Source organism: Cucurbita pepo, chromosome 16 (assembly GCF_057944985.1).
Source record: "Cucurbita pepo subsp. pepo isolate OVF chromosome 16, ASM5794498v1, whole genome shotgun sequence".
In the NCBI taxonomy this organism is placed as follows: Eukaryota; Viridiplantae; Streptophyta; class Magnoliopsida; order Cucurbitales; family Cucurbitaceae; genus Cucurbita; species Cucurbita pepo.
The window spans coordinates 7838055-7856925 of NC_141813.1; the positions used below are offsets into that span (position 1 = coordinate 7838055).

At 40.5% G+C, this 18871-nt stretch overlaps 3 non-coding genes across 3 annotated transcripts; all 3 read right to left on the reverse strand.

Moving 5' to 3' along the window:
- Positions 1-7166: 7166 nt before the first annotated feature.
- TRNAI-UAU (transfer RNA isoleucine (anticodon UAU)) lies at positions 7167-7240 on the reverse strand. Its single transcript has one exon. It is a non-coding gene; the product is annotated as a tRNA-Ile (tRNA).
- A 1864-nt stretch (positions 7241-9104) lies between these two features.
- On the reverse strand, positions 9105-9188 carry TRNAL-CAA (transfer RNA leucine (anticodon CAA)). Its single transcript has one exon. It is a non-coding gene; the product is annotated as a tRNA-Leu (tRNA).
- A 5290-nt stretch (positions 9189-14478) lies between these two features.
- TRNAL-CAA (transfer RNA leucine (anticodon CAA)) lies at positions 14479-14563 on the reverse strand. The gene has a single exon. It is a non-coding gene; the product is annotated as a tRNA-Leu (tRNA).
- Between the last annotated feature and the right edge of the window lie 4308 nt (positions 14564-18871).

An 18871-nucleotide genomic window follows, 5' to 3' on the forward strand; every position in this document is an offset into this window, starting at 1 on the left:
ATTTGGTTTAACCAAACTTGCATGTTTGTCAAATAAACCCCACAAGTTTGAGTGGAATTTTGAGTGTCAAAATTTGGTTAACTCAAACATGCATGCTTGCCACATAATCCCAAACATTTGAGTGGAATTTTAAGTGTCAAAATTTGGTGATCTCAAGTTTGCATGAACATGCAAACTTGACTCTTTAAATAGAGGGATCATGATACTTGGAAGGGATTCTTCATCTTGATGAAAAACCTTGAGAAAAACCTCTCACAAACACTCTCTTTCACATATACAAAATCCCTCCCAAGTTTAGTCACTCACCGGATTCCACAATCCCGTTCTAAGGCCGGAGGATAGTGGAGAAGACACTAGTGGTGGTTCGAAACCGATTCGTGAGGCAAAAGAAGTTTGAACTACAAAAGGTTAGTATTTAAACCCATTAAGTTTTAATACTTATGAACATGCTAGTTATTTACAATAATTGATGTTCTAAAAGTGCCTAAGATCCAAATTGCTTCCGCATGTGTTATACAAACACCAACACAAGTGTCGGGAGGATAGGCTAGCATTTGCTGCTATACTGCGGTCTGTACCTCCAGAGATGCTGGCGTCTCTCTCCACCAAACGCACCGCACAATCCGCTTGGGAGGAGATCAAATCCCGTTGGGTTGGTGTGTAGCGAGTGCGGGAGTCCAACATCGAGCAGCTACAGAAGGAGCTCTCAGAGATCTGCTTTAAGGACGGTGAATCTGTCGATGATTTTTCAATGCGGATCACGGGGCTCACCAACATCACCACTCTCGGTGGGAGCATCAACAAGACAGAAATCGTGAAGAAGATGTTGCAGGTCGCCCTCGATCACCTCGAGCAAGTCACGATTTCATCAAGACATTACTTGACGTGAACGACCTAACGGTGGAAGAGGTGACCGAAAGATTGCACAACGTCGAACAGAGGAAGAAGAATGCCTCTTCAGCTGTCGACAAGCAGGGTCGTCTACTTCTCATTGAGGAGGAATGACTTGCAAGCCTGAAGCTTCGCGACAACTCCGACAAGAGCAACGGGTCCTCGAGTGGCAAAGACAGTAAGAAGTCATGGAAATCTCGGGGCGCACGCATGGGAAAGAAAGGGATCAAAAGGAGTCGACTGATGACGGCTGATCCAGTGCTTGAACTGTGGGACACAAGGTCACTTGAGCAAGAATTAATGGAACAAGGAGAAGACCCATGTGGCCCAATCTGAGGAAGAAAAGCCGACTCTTTTCATGGTGAGCGCATTGGTCTTATCCGACATCTCCAATTCCGATTCCAAATCCATGGAGGTAATCGACGACGGCGTAACTACTCCAATGAGCGTTGAACCCGAGGAAGAGCTCTAGCTCGACGTGACAAAGGCACCGGCTGGAGAGCCAATTTAGCTGAAGGAGGGGCTAGGTACAGGGGCAAGAGCCAATTTAGCTGTAGTAGCACGAGCACCGGCGATGGGTCCTCGACACAGGGGCAACAAACTATATGACCGGGGCTAGGTCTTCATTCTTTGAGCTCGAATCAGGGATCTACGGGACGGCGAAATTTTGTGACGGCTCCATCGTCGATATCGAAGGGCACGACACCATCGTGTTCGTCGGCAAGAGAGGTGAGCACCGAAAGCTGACCGATGTCTACTTCATCCCAAGGCTCAAGGCTAACCTTGTGAGCCTGGGTCAACTCGATAAGGCCAGCTGCCACATTTCCATTGAGTGTAGGCTACTCAAGATCGGCGATGATCGACGACAACTGCTCACACAAGTTCGCTGCATGGAAAACCGCCTCTACATCCTAGAGTTGGAGATAGAGCAACCGATCAGCCTCTCGGCAAGGACCGAAGAAGTAGCTTGGAGGTGGCACGCAAGGTACGGGCACCTAAACTTTCCTGCTCTACAAAAACTACACAAGGAGGAGATGGTGCACGGTTTGCCGGCAATCGAAGGCGTGAACAGGTTGTGCGACGGGTGTCTCATCGGCAAGTAGAGGCCCACCCCCTTTCCGTCTAAGGTATCCTACAACGCTGGTGAGCCGTTGGAGCTCGTGCATGGCGATATCTGCCGGCCCATCAAGGCGGCAACCCCAGGCGGCAAGACCCTCTTCCTCTTGCTGGTCAATGACAAAAGCTGCTTCATGTGGCTGGTTCTACTACAAGCGAAGAGTGAGGCGACAGAGGCAATTAAGCGCATTCAAGCGCGCGCGGAGCCCGAATGCGGGAAGAAGATACGAGTGCTACGCACGGACCGAGGTGAAAAATTCACCTCGTCGAGCTTTGGTAAGTATTGCAACGAGCTCGACATGCAGCGACACCTAACGACGCCCTACTCTCTCCAACAGAACTGGATGGTGGAGCGCCAAAATCAGACCATCATCAGGACAACAAGGTCGTTGATGATGATGGCCAGGATGCCCGAGAGGTTCTAGGGAGTGGCGGTCATGAAGGTCGTCTACCTCCTCAATAGGTTGCCAACACGAAGCCTTGATGGGAAGATGCCACACGAGGCCTGGTACAACAAGAAGCCAGCAGTACATCATCTTCGAGTGTTTGGCTGCGTCGCATACATGAAGGTCATGCGTTCTTACCTCGCCAAGCTCACGTGTTGTGCGACGTCGTCTTTGATGAGAACACCTTCTAGCAGTGGAACAACGTGACCGAGGTGAACCAAAACCCAAATCAATTCACCGGTGGAGTACCTTGTCACCGAGCCGGGAGAAGGAGGGGCACAACATCGAACACTGTCACCTCTGTCAGCAGCTGCACCGGGTACGCCTACACCAACATCAATTGCAACTCCTGCTAAGCCCCCTGAACTAGTGGAGTTTGCAACACCATGTTCGATGCTGGATATCGATCACGATGATGGTGTGGTGGCCAAGTACCGGAGGATTGAAGACCTACTAGAAGGAGGTGAACGACTGGGACTGGCCGTGCGCGAGCTCAAAGAAGAGGCGGTCGAATTGCATGCCATCAGTGCGGATGAACCGAACTCCTTCGCCGGAGTAGAGAAGAACCCGTGCTAGCTGAAGGCAATGTAGGAAGAGATGACATCCATCACTGAAAACAAGACGTGGAGTCTAGAGGACATGCTGCCGGGACGTCGAGCCATAGGGCTCAAATGGGTCTTCAAACTGAAGCGTAATGAAGAGAGAGAAGTTGTGAAACACGGGCTGTCTGGTGGCGAAGGGCTACGTCCAAAAGCAAGGAGTGGACTTCGAAGAGGTATCTGCGCCGGTGGCAAGGTTGGAATTTGTCAACTTATTGCTGGCGATCTGGCGATCACGACACATCATTCGTGGGAGGTCCACCACATGGACGTGAAGTTCACTTTCCTCAACAGAGAGCTGAAGGAGGTCATCTACGTTCGATAACCACCTGGCTTCCTAGACAACAACAACTCCGGCAAGGTAGTCCACCTGGCTTCCTAGACAACAACAACTCCGGCAAGGTAGTGCGCCTGCACAAGACACTCTACGGGCTTCGACAAGCACCACAAGCCTGGAACGCAACCTGGCTTTCTAGACAACAACAACTCCGACAAGGTAGTGCGCCTGCACAAGACACTCTACGGGCTTCGACAAGCACCACAAGCCTGGAACGCAAAGCTCGACAGTACTCTACTGTCACTGAAGTTCAAGTATTGTGCCTCTGAGCATGACATGTACACACATGGCCACGACGAGCAGCGACTAATCGTAGGAGTGTACGTCGACGACCTCATAAGCTCTCATGACTTTGAGTCGGGCTTCCCCAAAAAGCTTCGTACCAATGTATATAGTATTCATCACTTATAAACTCATAATCTTCCACTAAATTAACCAATGTGGGACTCACTTCTAATAATTCTATATATATATTTATATTTATATTTGTTATGTTGATGTCAAATCATAGATTTGTGAAAATATGTGCATGGTGATGAAAATTAAACATCGTGACTAGTGGTATAATAATCTATCTTATCCATATCTATGTGTTGATTAAAAAAATTATAAAAAATAAAGTGTTTATTAATAATAAATGGTGACAAATTTTAGTATTATTTCTCCTAATTATTTTTTTAAATAGAATGGTCCTTGAATTTTAATTCCATTAATTTAAACTTACCTCAAGAATTATGCCCCTTGCTAGTTTGAAAATCAACATTCCTATCATCTAATATAAAATTGATCCAAAACATAGTTAATGATGGAGTTTTTATGATTGAGTACACTGGAGCAGAGAAGAACCCGTGCTAGCTGAAGGCAATGCAGGAAGAGATGACATCCATCACTAAAAAACAAGACGTGGAGTCTAGAGGATATGCTGCCGGGACGTCGAGCCATAGGGCTCAAATGGGTCTTCAAACTTAAGCGTAATGAAGAGAGAGAAGTTGTGAAACACAAGGCCTGTCTGGTGGCAAAGGGCTACGTCCAGAAGCAAGGAGTGGACTTCGAAGAGGTATCTGCTCCGGTGGCAAGGTTGGAATTTGTCAACTTATTGCTGGCGATCGCGACACATCATTCGTGGGAGGTCCACCACATGGACGTGAAGTCCACTTTCCTCAAGGAGAGCTGAAGGAGGTCATCTACGTCCGATAACCACCTGGCTTCCTAGACAACGACAACTCCGGCAAGGTAGTGCGCCTACACAAGACACTCTATGGGCTTCGACAAGCACCACAAGCCTGGAACGCAAAGCTCGATAGCACTCTACTGTCGCTGAAGTTCAAGCATTGTGCCTCTGAGCATGACATGTACACGCATGGCCATGACGAGCAGCGACTGATCGTAGGAGTGTACGTCGACGACCTCATAATCACTGGAGTCAACATGGAAGTCTTTGGAAGATTCAAGAGGGAGATGTCAAAGAACTTCAAGATGAGCGATCTCGGCGTGTTCAGCTACTACCTTGGCATCGAAGTGCAACAAAGTACTGCAAGCATCACCATCTGTCAAAGTGCGTAGGCGAAGAAGCTGTTGGACACAACTAGGCTAGTGTATAGTAACCCTACAAGGACGCCAATGGAGGCACGAGTCCAGCTAAGGAAGGCCGGCACTACGACGACAGTCAACGCCACCAATTACTGCAGCATTGTCGGGAGCGTATGCTATTTGGTAAACACACGCCCTAACCTTGCTTATTCCGTTGGATACATGAGTAGGTTTATGGAAGCACCTAAGGAGGAGCATCTTTTGGCTGTTAAGCGCAGCCTACGCTATGTGGTTGGAACCAGAGGCTGGGGTGTGACATATTGTGCAGGGAGAGGAAAAGAGAAGCTTGAGCTGGTCGGCTACAGTGATAGTGACATGGTCGGTGACGTTGATGATCATAAGAGCACTAGCGAGATGATTTACTTCCTCTCAGGTGGCGCGATCTGCTAGCAATCAACTAAGCAAAAGGTAGTTGCTTTGTCCTCTTGCAAAACAGAGTACACGACAGCAACACAGGGGGTCTGGCTTGCGTGGCTAATGGAAGAACTCATCAGAAAAGAAGACGATCCCTCAATGCTTTACGTGGACAACAAAGCTACGATCTCCTTGATAAAAAAATCCAGTTTTGTACGAACAGAGCAAGCACATAGAGATTAGTTTCCATTACATCTCGGAGTGTACAGATCTGAACAGAGGAACAACATGGAGACATTTTCACCTAGTCTCTGGTGCGGGTAAAATTTGAGGAACTTCATTTCAAAGATTGGAGTTCAAATAATAAGATAGATATACGATAGTATTAGGAGTAGATTGTTAGATAAAAGGCTACTGTTCTCTTGTTTAGTTTTTTGTTTCATATTTTTACTCAAATTAGTTATTTAAATTTATTTCTTTTGACCATTTTACATACGTATAGAACGAATTGTTCCAACGCTTTTCTGTTTTTATTTTTCCAACAATTCCTCCTGAAATTTTTTCTTCGTCAACATTGCCTGCCAAACTTCTCCCTCCCGCTCTCTCCTGCCATCCAACTTCAGACCACATGCAATGAAGAAACGAAGCAAAATGCGAGAGGAAGGAAAACCCAGAAATCAATTTATTGTGAATCCAGGAAAACCCAAAAATCAATTCTTTGTGAATCCCTGATCCACCTCCTCTGACGTCGAACAACCATGAAACTCCGTGGGAGAGAGGAGGAGAAGCAAACAGAGAGGGAGATGAAGAAAAAGAACTGAAAACGACGTCGAAAACGTCACGGAAAGGAGAGAGAAAACTTCGCCTAAAAATCAAGTAAAAGTTGGGTAAGGATGAAGAGATCTGACGGATCCTGGTCGGATCTATCCGCCACCCGAGGCCTAAGAACCCGAAAACCCAAGTAGCCCAAGGCCCAAACTCACTTGCAGCCCAGCGACCCACCTGTAGCTGACGATTTGCAAGCCAACCCGCGCCTCCACTCGGAGCTCTTGCACGACATAGCACGCATTGTTGCTGCCAACGTGTCAACCTGCGGTTCAAGCAGCCCCTTCGAATTGGCGGCGCGACAGCGGTTTTGGCCGTTTTTTCGATGGTTGGTTACCTTTGCGGCTTTCCGGTGGCGGTTTTGGCCGCTTTTTCGATGGTTACCATTTTTAGCCCAATTTCTATCGTTTCAATCCTCCCGAACCTATTTTAGAGCCATATTTCATCTTGTTAGTTGAATTATTAATTAAAATGAGAAATACTAATGAAAGGTGATAAACGATTTGTTAGTTGAATTATTAATTAAAATGAGAAATACTAATGAAAGGTGATAAATACTAATGAAAGGTGATAAACGGTGCAATAGAAAACGAACCCTGTCAACCTTTGGAGCAGCTCCCGAGGAACGGGAGCCTACGTTTAGCTAATTAGAGAGTACTTCGCGGGAGCCTACGTTTAGCTAATTAGAGAGTACTTCGCGGGAGCCTACGTTTAGCTAATTAGAAAGTACTTCGGCTAAGGCCAACCATAAAAATTGTATGAGTTATAATTTATGATGAATGAGCTATGATGATGTATGAGTGGTGTCGTATGATGCCATATAGAAGTATATATGAGTTGTGATGATGTATGAGTTATGCTGTATGATGATGCGCGTAATATATATATATATATATATATATATATATATATATATATATTAGTTGTGTCATAAGAGAAAATAAGATGGAATTTAGAGGGTTATGTGAGCTAGAGATAGGAAACACGAGAAAATCACAAAAGGATGTGTGGTTCTAGCGGGGCTTGAACCCGCGACCTTCGGCTCATAAGACCAATGCTCTAACCAACTGAACTACAGAACCCTAATTGTTTTGATTAAATCAATATTTAATTGAAAATAATATAATTATATAAAGAGCTCGTTTCTTATTTACAAACAAATGAGTTTTAAATAAATTATAACTTGTTTTGTAAGTGTTCTCTACCAATCAATTGAATTGCATTTTAAAATTTAATGGAGAATCGAGTTTTAGGGAGAGGTATGTGTAACGACCCATTTTTAAAAATGTAGAATTTTTTATTTCTCAAAAATGAATTATTTTTAAAGGAATGCTATAGAAGGGGAAAGAACAAGAAAATGAAAGAGAAAAATTTATATAAAAAGTTACTAACCAAGCCTTTAACCTTACTTTGTCATCTGATTCAACTTTGATTCTGAACACCCATTTGTTCAACGGAGCTCTCTTTTCTATAGGTAAGTCAATCAACACCTACTTATAATTCTTCGCAACTGAGCCCATTTCATCATCCATAACTTTCTCCCACTTGGTTGAATCTTCTACTTATAGGGCCTCATCAAAGAATTTTGGTTTTCCTTCGTCGGTTAGCCATAGATACCAAAGAGAGAGCACTTGGTTGAATCTTCTACTTATAGGGCCTCATCAAAGAACTTTGGTTTTCCTTCGTCAGTTAGCCATAGATACCAAAGAGAGAGCTCTCCTACCAAATAATAAGGAATCAACCCAAGGAAAGCTTTGATACCAAATGATAAGAAATCAACCCAAGAGAAAGCAATGACACCAAATGATATCAAAATTACTCTATCCTTAGTTACTAGGGTTCTAATTCGAACCCTGTCTCTAATCTTGAGGCGAGCCCTCTTCGGCCTCAGTTTGTCCTCTTCCTCTAATAGTGGTAGTAGTCCCTTTCCTCGTCTTACTCTCTGCGTGGTCTGGGCGGCATGGTTCTAGAAATCAAGATAGAGTTTCTTAAGTCTAAGGCATCTCTCTTTTCTTATCTTATACAAGGCGTACCTAACAGTGACGGGGCATTGACGTTGAGACCATGGAACGTGTCAAGCCTACATTGTAGGCTAGTCTACAAAATCTAAAATCTAGACCTTTGATACCAACTGTAACGACCCTAAATTTCTATTTACATAAAGTCGTTACTAGCGTCTCATGCTATGCTAAAATGTAAAATATAACTCTCAAAAGAAAGCCTATCTCTAGTATAAATGTCGAAAACATTTAAAACATCTTCTATCTCTTAAAATTGACCCACACGTGCGAATGTGGATCTCCAAGGGGCTCACACACCCCCTTATCATGCTCTTAGGATTGCGTCCTATGTTATCCAACAGACCAATTGAGATCAAGTTCTAGTACTCGGGGTAGCCACCCACATTACGTGCTTACCACTTGTTTTATTTATTATTCTTAGTATTTTAGTTATTTTTAAAATAGGATTTCTGCTTGTTTTATCGAACTCATTTCTTATACAAGGCGTACCTGACAGTGACGGGGTATCGACGTTGGGACCAAGGAACGTGTCAAGCCTACATTGTAGGCTAGTCTACAAAATCTTTTGATACCAACTTTAATGAAAAATTTCTATTTTCTTAGAGTCGTTATAACGTCGCATGCTCTGCTAAAATTGACCCACACCACACACCCCCTTATCATGCTTTGATCCACACATGCGAATGTGGATCTCCAAGGGGCTCACCCCCTTATCATGCTTTGACCCACACATGAGAATGTGGATCTCCAAGGGGCTCGCACACCCCCTTATCATGCTTTAACCCAAATATGCGAATGTGGATCTCCAAGGGGCTCGCACACCCCCTTATCATGCTCTCAATTCATATTTGTCAATTGCTTTGGGCCACAATGTAGTAGAAATTATACACTTTGGCTCAACATTTGCCTCACAATAAATATGAATTGTCAAAAGTGGGATTTAAACCCACACCCTCTTATGAGGACTAGAACTTGAGTCTGGCGCCTTAGACCACTCGACCATTCTGACTGCTTATTGTGAGATCCCACATTGGTTTGAGAGGGGAATGAAACATTCCTTATAGGGGTGTGTAAATGTCTCCCTAGTAGACGCGTTTTAAAACTGCGAGGCTGACGACGATATTTAACGGACTAAAACAGACAATATCTAGTAGCGGTTGGAGAGAGAAACAAAGCAATCGTTATAAGGGTGCGGAAAAACCTCTCCCTAATAGGCGTGTTTTAAAATTGTGAAGCTGATGGCAATACATAATGTGCCAAAATGGACAATCTCTGCTAGCGTGGGCTTGGACTATTAAAAATGATATTAGAGCTAGTCGTCGAGAGATGTGCCAGTGAGGATGCTGGGCCCACAGAAGGGGTGGATTATGAGATCCCACAAAGATGGGAGAGGGGAAGAAACATTTCTTACAAGGGTCTGAAAACCTCTTTCGAGTGGTGGGCTTAGATTGTAACAAATGATCTAGTGGTGGGCTTAGATCGTAACAAATGATTGGCTGCAATAGCTCAGTTGGTTAGAGCTTGTTCGGAGGTTCAAGCCATCTTTCTAGTGATGGGAGTGAGGAGTGAAACAATCCTTATAATGGTGTTGGTTGCTTCTTCGAGATATTATCAAAATTCGAAGTTTAAAAAATCATGTCTTGACATCCATGACTTAACTTTTAAAAGTCAAAAAATATTAATACTTTGGCTCAACATCTACCTCACAATAATATGATTTGTCAGAAGTAGTGTTCGTCGAAACCACGCCCTCTTATGAGGACCAAAAGGTGAGTCTAGCACCTTAAACCACTCAACCATTCTGACTGCTTATTTTGATATCCCGCAATATTTTGAGAGGGGAATGAAGCATTCCTTATAAGGGTGTGTAAACGTCAACCTAGTAGACGCATTTTAAAACTATGAGGCTGAGGACGATACCTAACGGACTAAAACAGACAATATTTGCTAGCAGTTGGAGAGAGTGTAACGCCCCAAATTTTCTAGACCTAATTGGTGACGTCACCTATGCATACACAACTCATTAAGCGGAAGCTCATCATAAATAACCTTGGATACCCAACAAGTCTTTCATAGACATTCAAAATCCAAAACAAACCTATCTCTGAAAATAAAAACTGAATTCAAAACAAATCTAAATAAAACAATTTTAATGCTTTAACTTGAATCAGTCAAATAAACATGGTAACGCCCTAAATTTTCTTTAACCTAATTAGTGACGTCACTCATGCATACATAACTCATTAAGCTGAAGCTCATCATAAATAACCTTGTAAACAAAACAAAGTCTTTCATAAACTTTCATAAATCTCAAACAACCTATCTCCAAAAATAAACTTTCAATAACTGAATTTAAAAAAAAAAAAGAATCTAAATAAACCAATAATCAATGCTATAACTTAAAACAGTCCAATAAAGGTAAACTCCAAAAAATATCCCCTCTCCCACTTCCATGGTGTCCTCAGCTCCGCCGTCAACTGTACATTGGTGCCTTGCCTTTACCTGAAAAATGTAGGTAGCACGTGGCTTGAGTATTTTATGAAATACTCAATAAGTCACCCCATTGTTGGGGTTAGGAATGCAAACACATGCAACATATGAGCGGGACCTATCTTTTCATAAACTTTTCATAGTCTTGGGCGCCTTTCTATTCCGGGTAAGGTTGGATGTGTGGTACTCCTTCACACATGGCCCATGTACGTGTACATGGACCCACCAGGCGGGCTTATAAACATACCCCCTGGGCCTGACTTGGTCGGGCACAACGTGTTACACGTAGCCGGACACCACAGAACAGAAAAGGGCCCGCATGATATCATGGCGAACATAAATATTGTATTTCATTCTTTCGTAACATAAAGGGGAAGAATCCCGATGCACGTGACATGCATATATGCATGAGGTCCCTTAACATATCTAACATGGCATTACATAAGCAGTGCTAACATCGCATTTACGTTTCTTACATCACATAGCATCTCACATGACTTACATTACATGGCATATTACATAAACATTCTAGTTGCATAAACATCTCATGACATGACTCGATAATTCTACGTGTATCTATGGCATCGATCGACATATTCATGGCATATAATACTAACATCTCATTCATGCCTTCACATAACATAAACAGTCAACAGTCAACACAAGTTCATACATCACATAACATACACAATCTACGGTCAACACCATCTATACATCACATAATCATATCACATAAATATGAAGCATGCAAGGGCCACAGTGCACGCACCATCATACAACACGTAGTAAGCTAACTTCAACAGTAAGGTCACTTACCTCGATGGTCTTAGTTGAAGTCACTCACAACGAGCTAATCCCAGCGGTTAAGTACGTCCTATGATAACCACATAAAAACTTAGAATCTTTCATAACATACCCTAGCTAAACCTCATGCTATTTATCAAAATAAACCCCGACCTAATATGTCTTTAACGTTTAGGAACTATACTGACTTCGGATGGTAAAACTAAGGGCAGAAACAGCTTCGAAAGGGCTAAAAACCTTGGAATCGATATATTATAGTGATACCTTGCCGCTAAGCCTAGTTGCCGAGCCGGCCAACTAAGCCGCCAAGTCGAGCTGCGGTAATTGACAGAACCGAACCGATTTCGTACACGTGCGAGCCGACCCGCACTGTGTACGCGTGCGAAGCTGCCGGAGCTGCTGGGTGTGCGTCTGCAGCTCGACCCTATTCCAAAAACCTTGCCTTCCTTACCCGACAAGCGACGGAACTTTAGTTTCCGCCTCCTCGATTCCGGCGACGCACCGACAATCCCACAACGTCCTCAACACCGATTTCCGATGGTCAACCTTCTTTGACACAATGATCCCAACATCAATGCCTTACTTCTACTCGATTCTTCCTCCGAAGAGCAACTCCAATGTTCCGAAGGAAAGTTTGGAGAGAAAATCATTTTCAAGGGGGGTAAAAGGTTGGACATAGGAATATAAAAATAATATGAAGACATTTGCATTCTAGGGTTTTTTTAGGATAAGGAAACTCAGAGAAATAGGAATATTTCTATTAGGTAATAAAAGTCTAGCACGAATCCTTCTATTTTTTGGAGATTACATTTAATTATTTATTTTATTTTTAGGTAATAACTTCATTGTTGAAAATTGCACATTTTCCAGTCAGAATATATGCATAACATAATATCTTGTCATATATATAAATAAAATAAAGTCTTAACCCAATCAGACAAAAATGAAAAATCTGAATCGTTACAAACATAAACTACTAAAATGCCCCTCGTCCACTTCCATGGTGTCCTCAGCTCCACCGTCAACCGTACATTGGCGTCTTTTCTTTATCTAACAAATGTAGGTAGCACGTGGCTTGAGTATTTTATGAAATAATCAGTAAGTCACCCCACTGGTGGGATTAGAAATGCAAACACATGCAACATATGAGTGGGACCTAACTTTTCGTAAACTTTACATGGCCTTGGGCGCTTTTCTATTCCTGTTAGGGTTGGATGTGTGGTACTCCTTCGCACACGGCCCATGTACGCGCACATGGACCCGCTAGGCGGGCTCGCATACGCACCCGCTGGGCCTGGCTTGGTTGGGCACAACGTATTACACGTCGCTAGACACCACATAACAAAAAAGTGCAGGCATGATATCATGGCGAACATAAATATTGTATTTCATTCTTTCATAACATAAAGGGGAAGTATCCCGATGCAAGTGACATACATATATGCATGAGGTTCCTTGACATACCTTACATGGCATTACATAAGCATTGCTAACAGCACATATACGTTTCTTACATTACATGGCATATGACATAACTTATATTATGTGGCATAATGCATAACATGAAAATACATTCCAATTCCATAAGCATTTCATGACATGACCCGATAATACTACGTGTATCCATGACATCGATTAATATTTTCATGGCATATAATACTAGCAGATCAACTATCTTTTCATAGTATAAACAGTCAACAGTCAACATCATCCATAACTTTTCATAACGTAAATAGTCAATAGTCAACAGACAACATAATTCATAACTTTTCATAGCGTAAACAGTCACATAATCTATACATCATATAGTCATATCACATAAAATATGGTGCATGTAGGGGCCATAGGGCACACACTATCATACAACACGTAGTAAGCTAACTCTAACAGTAAGGTCACTTACCTCGATGGCCTTGGCCAAAGTCATTCACAATAAGCTAATTCCAATGGTTAATTACGTCCTATAATAACCACATAAAAAATTAGGAACCTTTCATAACATACCGTAGCTAGATCTCATGCTATTTATCAAAATAAACTCCCAACACAATCTACTGACCTCAGATGGTAAACATAAGGGCAGAAACGGCTTCAAGAGAGCTAAAAACCTTGAGATCGAAATATTCTAATGACACCGAGCCGACCAACTAAGCTGCCAAGCTGAGTCGTAAAAATTGACGAAACTAAGCCATCGTACATGCTGCAGAGTCGAGAGCGGAGCTACAAGCACACATCTGTGTTGGGTCGAAAAGCACGCAGCCACCGTTCTTCCGTGGGCTGGTTTAGAGGCACCCGACCCGATTCCAACCCGCATCTTCCTTACCCGCCAGAAAGCGAACCCTAATTTCTGCCTCCCCGATTCCGACGATGCGCCGACGATGATGACGTAGCCTTCTCTATTTCTCTCGCAGCCTCGATTTTGACGACGCGCGACACCTTCACCTATTCTGACGCCTTTCTGTCATGGACGACCCCCGGCACAACTTCTTGCTTCTGCCGGTCATGCAACGTCTTCAACACAAGCACGGTGATTCTGACGTCTATATCTTACTGCCACTCAAAACCTTTCTTAGAAATAGCAACCCTAATGTTCCGAGAGAAAGGTTTGGAGAGAAATCGTTTTTAAGGAAAGAGAAGGGTTGAACATATGAATATAAAGGGTCTCATAACGTTTCCATTAAGGTAATAACTTTCTTGTCGGAAATCGCGCACCTTTTCTGGCGAGAATAAATGCATAGCATAATATCTTTCCATTTTTTGCAGCAAAAATAAAATCTTGCTGGTCTCGGGTGGATTAGTGGATTATGAGATCCTACATCGATTGGAGAGGGGAAGAAACATCAATTCTTATAAGGGTGTGGAAATCTCTCCTTAATAGGCGCGTTTTAAAACTGTGAGGCTGATGGCAATACGTAAAAATATCTACATTCAACCAAGCCCCCAAACATTAATAATAGAAGATCTTGTCCACTTTGGCTCGACATCTACCTCACAATAATATGAGTTGTTAGAAGTGAGATTTGAACCCACGCCCCTCTTACGAGGACTAGAACTTGAGTCTAGCGCCTTAGACCACTCGACCATTCTAACTGCTTATTGTGAGATCCCGCATTGGTTTGAGAGGGGAATGAGGCATTCTTTATAAGGGTGTGTAAACGTCTCCATAGTAGACGCGTTTTAAAACTGTGGGGCTGACGGCGATACTTAACAAAACTAAAACAGACAATATCTGCTAGCGGTTGGAGAGAGGAACAAAGCAATCCTTATAAGGGTGCAGAAACCTCTCCCTAATAGGCATGTTTTAATACTATGAGGCTGATGGTAATACGTAATGTGCCAAAATGGACAATCTCTGCTAGCAGTGGGCTTGGACTTTTACAAATGATATCAGAACTAATGACCAGGAGATGTGCCCGTGAGGATGTTGGGCCCACAAAAGGGGTGGATTATGAGATCCCACATCGATTGGAGAGGAGAAGAAACATTTCTTACAAGGGTCCAAAAACCTCTTCCTAGTAGATACGATTTAAAATCATGAGGCTAATGGCGATACGTAACGAACGAAAGCCGACAATATCTACCAGTGGTGAGCTTTGATTGTAATAAATGATTGGCTGGAATAGCTTAGTTAGTTAGAAACCACAAGGTTGGAGGTTCAAGCCTTCCTTCTAGTGATGGGAATGAAATATTGAAACAATCCTTATACAATGTGGTGCATGTCTGCGAAAAGCTTTCCTTAATAGGTGCATTTTTTTTTTAATATTGTGAGCGATGACAGTCTTTGTTAGCAGTGGGCTTGGATGAAAACCTCTCCCTAAGTGAATACTGTGAGATGTTAGCAGTGGGCTTGGACGAAAACCTCTCCCTTAGTGAATACTAAGATGTGACGAGGGCTTGGACGAAAAGCTCTCCCTAAGTGAATACTGAGATGTGACGAGGGCTTGGACGAAAACCTCTCCCTAAGTGAATACTGTGAGATGTTAGTAGTGGGCTTGGACGAAAACCTCTCCCTAAGTGAATATTGAGATGTGACGAAAACCTCTCCCTAAGTGAATACTGTGAGATGACGGTGAGATGTTAGCAGTGGGCTTGGACGAAAACCTCTCCCTAAGTGAATACTGTGAGATGTTAGCAGTGGGTTTGGACGAAAACCTCTCTCTAATAGGTGCATTTTTTCCCTCTCCCTAATAAGTGCATTTTAATAGATGATATCGGAACTAATCACCAAGAGATGTGCCAGTGAGGATGTTGGGCCACAAAAGGGGTGAATTATGAGATCCCACGTTGGAGAGGGGAAGAAACATTTCTTACAATGGTCTGAAAATCGTGAGGCTGAAGTCGATACACATTCATCAATTTTCATGCCAAGGAAGTGATATTCAAACTTCCCATTGAGAAAAGTTTTAAGTTCAATGGAGTAAATCCTTATAATGGTGTTGGTGCTTCTTCTCCGTAGTATAAATTTTGAATCAACTTGGGTTTGGTACTTGTAAGAGAACTAACTGGAACTTCGAGATATGGCGATACGTAACGGACTAAAAGAGACAATACTGCAAATTTAGAGAAAATAAATACAATACAAAATAATTAAAACAATGAGATGCAAACCAACCTATTCTAACCTAAGACTAGGAATTTAAATATGAGTCTACCCCTATGCATGTGCTGATGGTGGTGTTAATATAACACATGCGGAACAAATTTGGATCTTAGACACTCTAAGTACATCAATTATAGTAAATTAGCTATCATGTTCAAAAGCATTAAAACTTAATGAGTTTGAATACTAACCTTTTGTAGTTCAAATTCCTTTTTCCTCACGAACCGGTTTCGACCCACTACTAGTGTCTTCCCTACTATTCTCCGGCCTTAGAACGAGATTGTGGAATCCAGTGAGTGACTAAACTTGATAGGAATTTAATATATGAAAAGAGAGAGTTTTGAGAGAATTTCTCAAAGTTTTTCAAGCATTCTTTCCATGTACGTTGATGTTCATGCAAATTTGAGATTACCGAATTTTGACATTTAAAATTTCACTCAAATCTGTGGGATTATGCTGCAAGCATGCAAGTTTGAATTAACCAAATTTTGACACTCAAATTTGTAGAATGATGGGCAAACATGCGAGTTTGTTAAACCGTATATTGACACTCAATATTCCACTGACTCAAACATGGATTTTTCCATTAAAGTTAACATTTTGACTTTCTCTATTTTAATTCAACAACTAATTTAAATAATTAATTTCAAATCAAAATAATATTAAATTATTAATTAAACAATTTAATTAATATTTAACATTAAATGAAATTTCAATTCAAAATAATATTAAATGATTAATTAAACAATTTCATTAATATTTAACATTAAATGAAATGCCAATCCCAATGAATTTGGGCACATAATGATTATGAATCCCTATTTATAATTAAAATATTTAAATCTTATTTAAACATCTCAAATTCTCTCATTTTGTTTAATTCATAATTAAATCAAAATGCGGTTAAATATATTGCGCATATTCTCTAATTTGAGTTCGAACACTTCAAATTCACTCGCTAAGACAAACGTCATGCAATCATCATACTCATCATATTGCCATAAAGTGCATCAAGCATATCAAGTACGTCATACATCGAACTATATATTTTACGCATATATATTATAAATTGTAACTCATACAATTTCTAGCATATCTTATAAGAAGGTCACGCTTAAGCGGTTGCTTAAATTTCAATTCTATCATTTGAAATCCAAGTCAACCTATATCAGCCCAGGAAATCAGTTTCAAATTCAAATTTGTAAAAAAAAAAAAAAAAAAAAAAAAAAAAAAAAATCTTCTAATCTATAATGGTCCATGTATTAGATTTTATGTGAAAATTAGAGTTTTTTTTTTTTTTTTTTTGTCTAAATAATGCCTTGAAATATTTTATATATTATTAAATATTTCATTTTCTATTGTTATTAATTTAGTAAAGTTATTGTTAAAAAAAAACTTGCCTTTATGTCATTTCTTTTGTTTGATCATTTAATTCTATTCACCGAATCTTTCTCGTTCTTTGTCTATGTATTTACTTTTCTATCTACTTTTAGTTTTGAAGTATTCACAGAATCTTCACTTTTTTTTCTTTTATTTTATTGGATAATTTTTAATAGATTTTTACTCTAAATCTTACTTCCCAATCTTCCTCTCTCTTTCTTATCTCAATATTTTTTTACCTTTTAATTATAATAGCATTAATTCTATTCTCAGATTTTCTTGGCCTATCTTTTTTGTTAATCCAAAATCTTCCTCTCTCATCTTTGTATTTAAATTTCCTCTCTTTTTATCTATATATATATATATATATATATATATATATATATATATATATATTTTTTTTTTTTTTCTCTTTTTATTTACGAGTATTCTAATCAATTTTTAATTGATTCTTTAGCTTGGATGATAATTTCTAACTCCTAATTGATTCTTTGGCTTCTTCAAATAATTTCTAACTTCTTTCTAACTCCTAATTGATTCTTTGGCTTCTATCTAATAATTTCTAACTTCTAATTGATTCTTTCGCTTCATACCATAATTTCTATTTAAATAATTATAAACAAAATTAGGGAAGAATAATTGCACAGAATTAGAGAAGATCTAAGCTACGATTTCCTATAAACAAAATTAATTTTTTTAAAAAAATCTAATATATACCTTAACAATGACTTTGTTTTTTGTTTTTTTATGTTTGTTTTTGGAGAACCTGATATACCTTAACACTAGCGTTTGTTTTCCCTAAAAACAAATCTTGACATTTGTTATTTGTTATCTAGAGATAATTGGGAATTGGATGGATGAGAGATTAATGGAGAGAAGTGTGGGGAAAGATTTTTTTATTGTAAATTTTTAAAATTTTATTTATTTATTTATTTACTTGGGCTATTACATCATATGCTTCTAAAAGAAACGGAAAGTGTTTTGATCTTGAAATTACTCGGGTCCTTATTCTAAGAGTTTTATTTGTCAAGTCTTGAAGTACAACTAAGGAAAAATTCTTAATGAGTACGCCCTCATCCACATGAATCATAAATATTTATTTGCATGTACAAATCTTGCATAACCATCTTGTCACTTGCTATTCATAAAAACCTTGATTTCTTATAAACGGTTGAGGGGTAGTTTCGTACTTTTTCTCTTGGTTCACATTCCAAAGTTTCCTAATCCCCTTAAAACCTTGCATACTTACCCTTAATATAATTTTCATAGTATTTTGAGCCTTCGAGGATCTTGAAAAACATCTTAGAATTTTCATAAGGGTCTTTTGGTCATTTACCATCTTGAAAAATATCTTTGAAAAACATCTTAGAATTGAATTTTCTTAATGATAAATTGGTGACACTAGCCTAAGCTAATCA